Below are 7,309 nucleotides of genomic sequence, written 5' to 3'. Positions count from 1 at the left end.
ATGTGCTTGGTGGAGGTGTAGTCGGGTGTGGGGAAGGGGACAGAGCAGGAGCAAAAGAGCAAGAGAGAGAGGAGGGGGCAAGCAGCTCCTTTATAGTGAGACAGACACACCTGGCTATTGCCAGGTAACTGTGGGCGGAGCCTAGGCAAAATGCCAACAACCTTACCATAATGTGGTTTGTCGCTCAACTGTATTAGTGGCTGTGAAAGAGCTTTATAAACTAAGTGTGTGGGGGGAGGGGTGCTGGGGGGGGCTGGTCGTTGTAGGCAACATAACTCAGATTTTTGAATATTTAAATGTTTGAGCTGGTCTGCCTTTTTTTTTTTTTTTTTTTTTTTTACCTTGCTGGTAAGAATCCTGGGTCTGTTTTTAGTTTTATCCTTTTAGAGAGCATCAGCTCTGGGAGGTAGGAGGAGGGAAGGCAGTGACAGGAAGGTTAATGTCATCTGCCTGGCAGAGGGTAAAAACTAGAGTGATGCTCACAGTTTCATATGGTAGTTTTCCAGGACTGATTTCATTTTTTATTTCGTTTTGTTTTGTTTTGAGACAGTTTCTCTGTGTAGCCCTGGCTGTCCTGGAACTCACTCTGTAGACTAGGCTGGCCTCGAACTCACAGGGATCTGTCTACCTCTGCCTCCCAAGTGTTGGGATTAAAGGTGTGCGCCACCACTGCTCTGTTCTGTTCTATGATTCATAGCAGTTTGCTGGCAGTATAGAGCAATGGCAAGAACCATGCAGTGCGGTGGTCAGAGCACGAGATCCCTCCTGCCGGAACTCACTCAAGCTCACTTCATGCCAGGGATTGTGAAAATAACATTTCTTGTGTTCTTGCAAGTCTTTGCAGGGGGTTCCTGGCAGCTCATACTTGCCCCCAGGGAATGCAATGAACTGTGCCTGTAACCCATCCTGTTGGGGACATGCAGCCAAATGGGACATCACTCTTCCCCATCCCCATTGACCAACAGGAAAATGCTAAGATCTTGTCAACTTAGGCAGAAAGGACCGGGGGACAGTCACTCTATTATCCCAAAGGGAAGGTACCATGTCCAGGAGGACATAATGCAGAAAGCACACTGGATACAAGGTGAGCACACTGGATACAACATGAGCACACTGGATACAAGTGAGCACACTGGATACAATGTGAGCACACTGGATACAAGGTGAGCTCACTGGATACAATGTGAGCACACTGGATACAATGTGAGCACACTGGATACAAGGTGAGCTCACTGGATACAATGTGAGCACACTGGATACAAGGTGAGCACACTGGATACAAGTGAGCACACTGGATACAATGTGAGCACACTGGATACAAGGTGAGCACACTGGATACAAGGTGAGCACACTGGATACAATGTGAACACACTGGATACAACATGAGCACACTGGATACAAGGTGAGCACACTGGATACAATGTGAGCACACTAGAGGGTGGCTTAAGGAGAAGATTCTTAGGACCAGGACAAAGAGAAGCTACAGGGCAGCTGATGAACAATGTCACAGTGGTTTAATTTGTTGGAACCTGAGAAACCTGTTCTTCAGAGTTCCTGAGCTGTGGGCCTGGCTCTATCACTGGTCCCATCAATGCAGCCACCAGTTAAGTTACTTGTTGGTAAATATCACTCAGTTCCAAAGGCACAGAGCATCTCCACATTCTTTATTGTAAAGCCCCGGATCCCCAGGAGAAATTGACATCAACATTCTTCCATGGTTAGCACATTTTAATATATTTTATTAAGTTATAAAACTTTGAAAACTGGTCACCCAAAACACCCCAGCAGTTGGTCCAGGTGCTGTGACAAACAACATTTTCTCTGGGACAGTTATCAACAATAAGTAAACCCTTGGGGAAAGAATTAAAAACCACGACAGGGGGTGTTTACACTTTTTTTGGAGAGGGTTTGTATTATTTTATTTGCTATGCAAATTGTCATTAATTTTATTTCAGCTTAGAGCTGGAGAAATGTCCACTCAAGGTTAGTGTTATACCCTGGCTGAGGTGGGAGGTAACCTGCATAGTCACCCAGTGCCCCACACTCAGGCGGCTCACACTGGATCCATGTTCTGATGAACAAGGGGCCTCATGTGCTATTTAGCACTGAGCTCTAAAAGGTATGTAGTCAGTTCTGCTCACTAGATAACAGATAATGCTCAGAAGCCAGGTATGGTGGGGCATATTTTTATTCCCAGTCTTCAGGAAAGAAAGGCAGATCTCTGTAAATTCAAAGAAAGCCTGACCTGCTTAGGGCTATATGATGAAATACTTTCTCAAACAGTAAGACAAACATAAGAAAGAAACTAAGGAAGGAAGGAAACAGGAGGGGAGGGGAGGAGAGGAGAAGAGGAGAGACCAGAAGAGAATAGAAAAGAAGAAAAGAAAAAGAATGAAAAGAACATTAGAACCAGGCTGGTGACACATGCATATAATCCCAGCACTCAAGAGACTGGGGCCAGAAGATCACAAGTTCTGGGCCAGCCAAGGCTACATAGCAAAACTGTGTCTCAACAAGTAAAATAAAACATGGTTTTAAAAAGAAAATAAGAAAAGAGGGTGTCTTAGTCAGGGTTTCTATTCCTGCACAAGCATCATGACCAAGAAGCAAGTTGGGGACAAAAGGGTTTATTCGGCTTACACTTCCACATTGCTCTTCATCACAATAAATTCCTTTACTATATAGAGACTATCTATAAGTTCTGTGACTCTAGAGAACCCTGACTAATACAGAGGGTCTGGAAAGATGGCTCAGTGGTTAGCAGCATATATCATTCTTGCCTGTTTCCTCGCAAGCTCCCAACCACCTTAACTCCAGCTTCAGAGGATCTGGCACCCTCTTCTGGGCTCCTCGGGTACCTCACTCATGTGTACATACAACAGACACACACACAACCAAAACAATAAAATAAATATGAAAGTTAAAAAAAATCAAGAAAATAAAAAGAGAAATATAAATCAATATTTACAGGGAAAATTGCTGTATCATGCTAATAATGTACACACTCAAAGTATAACAAAGTATATCAAGTAAACAGCAGAAAATAGGTAGTTTTGAAAGGAAAAAAAATCACTTTAGTTAACTATAGTTAAGTCGGTTTGGGAACATTCTCACCATGTGACACTGCTTAGTTAGAGGAAGTGAGAGAGAGAGAGAGAGAGAGAGAAATCGAAGAGAGAAGATTGGTCAAGAGCATAGGAGAGAATCAAAGAGTGAGAAGGAGGTGGGTAGTTAAGCTAAAGTTAGCACCAAGCCCAAATGTCTTCTTTTAATGGAAAAACATTTTTTAAAAAGGTAGTTTCTATGACTGCATGGATTTATTGGCAGGACATATTATGCACTCTCTTCATTGTGTGGCTTCTATTGATTTTTCTTTTTTCTTTTTGATTTATTTAGCGTGTGTATGCATGAGTGCTTGTGTGTATGTGTGTTCACATGTGTGGGGGTGTGCATATGCACACACATTTAGAGGTCAGAGGACAATTTGCTGAAGTCAGTTCTCTTCTACTTCATGGGTTCTAGGGATTGAACTCAGGTCATCAGACTCAGCAGTGACTTTAACACCGAGGCTCCATTATCTGGGTCTAAATGTTTTCTGCTTTGGACTTGTTTTTCATCAAACCAGAAACCTCATCATAGCTATCCTTTGGGAGGCTGGACTCCAGGTAAAAATCCATGCCTTTGATCTCTGGCTTCTCAGGGTAGTTGGCAAGTTGCCTTGATTTCTAATGAAAACATTAAAAAAAAAAAAAAAAAAAAAAAAGGAAAGAAAGAAATTCCTTTTCTCATATTGTGCTAATAAGAATATGTCTTTTACATTTCCAGTGTTGTTAGTTAATTAATTAACTTTCCCATTCTAGTAATTTCTTCCACCAAGTGGTCTTTTAATTATATATATGATTCTGTTACTTTAATAGAAGTATAGTCACAATCAGTCACTCTGAAAACACAGTACCCAGAGTCCATATTTTGAAATTTTAGCACACACACAACACACACACTTCTGTAGCACAGGAGTGTGCAAAACATTACAGGAAGTTCACTGCAATTGAGTTCAATCATTTACTTGTACGGTGGTTGTTAAGCACTTGAAAGTACTTTGTTCCCAGGGAAGGGAGGCTATAAATGGGGTGCTTTCCTCCCCAGGCTCAGAGGGCTGTTGCGGAAAACTGTTGCCTTTTCGATGAAAATAGAAAACAAAACAACTGGTAACACAGTGACTGAGGAGAGGAGCGGATCTAACAAAGTCAACCTGTTGGCTTTGAACATGAATTCCAGGACAGCAGCATGAAGAGATTCAATGGTCCAGGCCCTTTGCCGGCTTAGTTGAAAGCCTGTGTTATCTTCAAGGGCGCCAAGTTGAGCTTTTGTGCTGCTATTGGTCCTGTTTCATCCTTCCAGTTGACACAGAAAGTAGGCAAGAGGAAGGAAAGCCTTCCCGAGATGCCCAGCGAGCTCAGAAAGAAGGGGGAGGGGGAAGCGTGGCCTCCAGTGCTGTACTTGGTCCTGCCCTGGGGACGACAGCTGTCCCCCTGGCTCACACAGCATCCTCTCTGGGGAGCTGACCCATTTTCTCTGGCCTCCCCACTGGCTCATGGTGCAGTTTCTAGCTGTCTCTGGAAAAGCATGCATCATGCCATTTCATAATTGTTTACTTAAATATGTTCCCTTTCCTTGCTTAGGAACTTCTCAAAGGAAGAAAGAATTTAAATCCATTAAAAAGTGGGGGGGGGGGGCGGTTTCAGGGACCTACCTAACACAAGATGTATGTTTCATTTGTCAAAGTTTAGAAAGGAAGACATTGCTCTTCCAAAGAGAAGGCTCAAGGCTGGGAAGGAGTCTTAAACTGCTACTTTGCAAATGACAGTGGGTCTCCCCATCCCTCCCCTGCCCCCCAGTAGCTGTGCCTTTCTCTGGAATATTCTTGGTGTGTAGATGAGAATAACTTTGCAGAGCTGGGTGGGCCTCTGACCTGGCTCCACAGGGGAAGACAGCATGGTTTCCCACAGCCTTCATGGTTAGTTCAGAGATTTCCAGATGGAAATGTGAACTAGGTGTGTGTCAGGTCCAGAGGAAACTCCATTTCCCCAAAGTCTGGTTGGTTAGACAAAAACCGGTTCTCCTCTACCAAAGGAGCCTTTTCCTTACCTCTGGAGGAAGGGACAAACGGCTACCTGTGGTGCCTATTAGCATACCAAAGTGCACGCTGGCCTCCACCACTCAGCACCCAGCTCCTTGCAGCTCCTCCCACAAGTTTCCCTACCCCCAGCCTTCCCTCCCTTATTGATCCAGCTATTTTGACTGTGTTCTCTATTGACCCTCTTTTGCCTTCTGTGGTCCTTTCTTTGTCTTCTTCTTTGCCCCGCCCCCTTCTTGCTTGTCTCCTGTCCAGGCCCAGGCTGCTGGCCATGGTCAATGTATTACTTTCTCTGCTGGACTCTTCCAGATGCCTCTGGCCATTCTTTCCCTCATGTGTACAATACAATCCTTCCCCTTAACCATACCGTGGAGCAGTCCTGCTGCCAGTTTATACGGTGTGTGATAGAGCTGAGTCTTCCTACATCTGAAGATGTTATCTCCATCTGTTGAATTGAACCTGAGGAGATGCAAGGTCCCAGACAGCCAAAGTGATGGTGTGGTGGTAAATATCCAGCAATTACTTCTTGAGTTGGGGAGGGGGTTGGGGGGGGGGGGAGATCTGTTGGTTTATAACCTATTCTCTTCCTGGAATAGAAATCCTTTTAGCAGTGTCATTTAGAAGCTCTATCATAATGCCCATCACATAGGGCTAAATATAGCCTCAAAAGCATCCATAATAGAAATTTAACTAGGAAGAGATGAGCTAAGTGGACTTGTTACATTAATTTTTCAACAAATTTAATTTTAATCTCATATATATTATTTTTCAGGCATTGTTCAATACAGGTTTACGGATTATCTAAAAGTTGATAATTGTCTCTGAATAATTGGTATGAACTAGATCCATCCAGTCACTCATTGACCAAGAACCATCTGCTCACCTTGGAAGAAGGAACTAAGCAAATGGCCTGAAATGAAAGCTACACAGCCCTAAGCATGAGGCTTGGGCCCTGAACTCTGTAGGTCTACTGGCTCACTCATGGGTAGTCTGTTATCTGTACTTGAAAAATTTTCTAAACAAAATAGAGGTTTTGCATATTTATCTTTTAAACATTCAGTGACTTGTCTTCTCAAGGTACACTCTAATTCTGTACTTTTATAAGTAACCGTAAGTTTAGGGATAATTTCTGAATTTTTCATTTTCCCCTAGGTGCACAGCAACTTTTTAAGAATCCTGGTAAATGTTATTAAATACACTTTAAGAAGTATCTATCAATTGCCTAATCAGCTAATCAATCTAATCAATTGCTTAATCAACAAGATAAAAGCCAAATAGGATCACTTATTTTAAATTATTTTAAAAACTTGAGTTGGCATTGTATGCTTGCTATAATTTGATTTTCTTTTGATTTAGTTTAACTTGAATTTCTTTGGTTTGGTAAGACTGTGTACTTGTTTATATAACCTTGTTTATACATCACAACGTTTGCTCAACTTTCTATGGGGTCTAGCCATTTAATTCCTGATTTGGAAAATCTCTTTTACATTATATTATAGGGCATCAATGAAGATCTATCTCTGTGAACTAACCTGTTTCTCACTATCATTAAAGGTCTATTTCTGCGACTTATTACTTCTTAGATGTAGTGAACTCTTGTTTATAAAAGAACAAAATGGGGAAGTCTGAGATTTACAGTGGCCTATCTGATTTTCAAGGCTGTCTGTCAAAGTTCTAGTCTTTCAACCTCCAGTTGGTTTTTGTAAGATGGGATTTGAATTTTTGTCTTTGGACAGTTTGAGGCTGGACTAGAACACCTTTCACAAGCCAACTCACCCTAAAAGCCTACATTACATTGTTAGTTAAGTAACATTATGCCACATGTGAAATTCTTTTCATAAACAATAAACATAAGTTATCTTCCTTGTTCTGGCCAGCGACATTGTTGCCTTTCTGAAAGGAGTGCCCTGTCTAGGTCGGGAGTGAGTTGGTCTTAGTCCTTTCTTGCTTTGTTCTAGTTTGAGGTATTTTCTATTTTAGACTTTTTCAGGGTCTGGAAAAAATGGATCAGCTGTTAAGAGCACCTACAGCTCTATCAGAGGACCTAAATTCAGTTCCCAGCACCCACATGGCAGCTTACAACCCTCTGTAACTTCAGTTCCAGGAGATCCAACGGCCTCTTCTGGCATCCAAGGGCACCAGGAAACATTAGTAAAAATATAAACAAACACA

General features: G+C 42.3%; 1 long non-coding RNA gene across 1 annotated transcript; it reads left to right on the top strand.

Moving 5' to 3' along the window:
* The first annotated feature begins 340 nt into the window (after positions 1–340).
* Positions 341–7,006, top strand: C330026H20Rik (RIKEN cDNA C330026H20 gene). The gene is made up of 3 exons (NR_155302.1): positions 341–3,665; positions 5,447–5,641; positions 5,910–7,006. It is a non-coding gene; the product is annotated as an RIKEN cDNA C330026H20 gene (long non-coding RNA).
* The last annotated feature ends 303 nt before the right edge of the window (positions 7,007–7,309 follow it).

The sequence above is a fragment of the Mus musculus genome, chromosome 19 (assembly GCF_000001635.26).
Source record: "Mus musculus strain C57BL/6J chromosome 19, GRCm38.p6 C57BL/6J".
Lineage (NCBI taxonomy): Eukaryota > Metazoa > Chordata > Mammalia > Rodentia > Muridae > Mus > Mus musculus.
The sequence above is the reverse complement of the archived record's forward strand: the minus strand, read 5'-3'. Positions and strand labels throughout refer to the sequence as shown.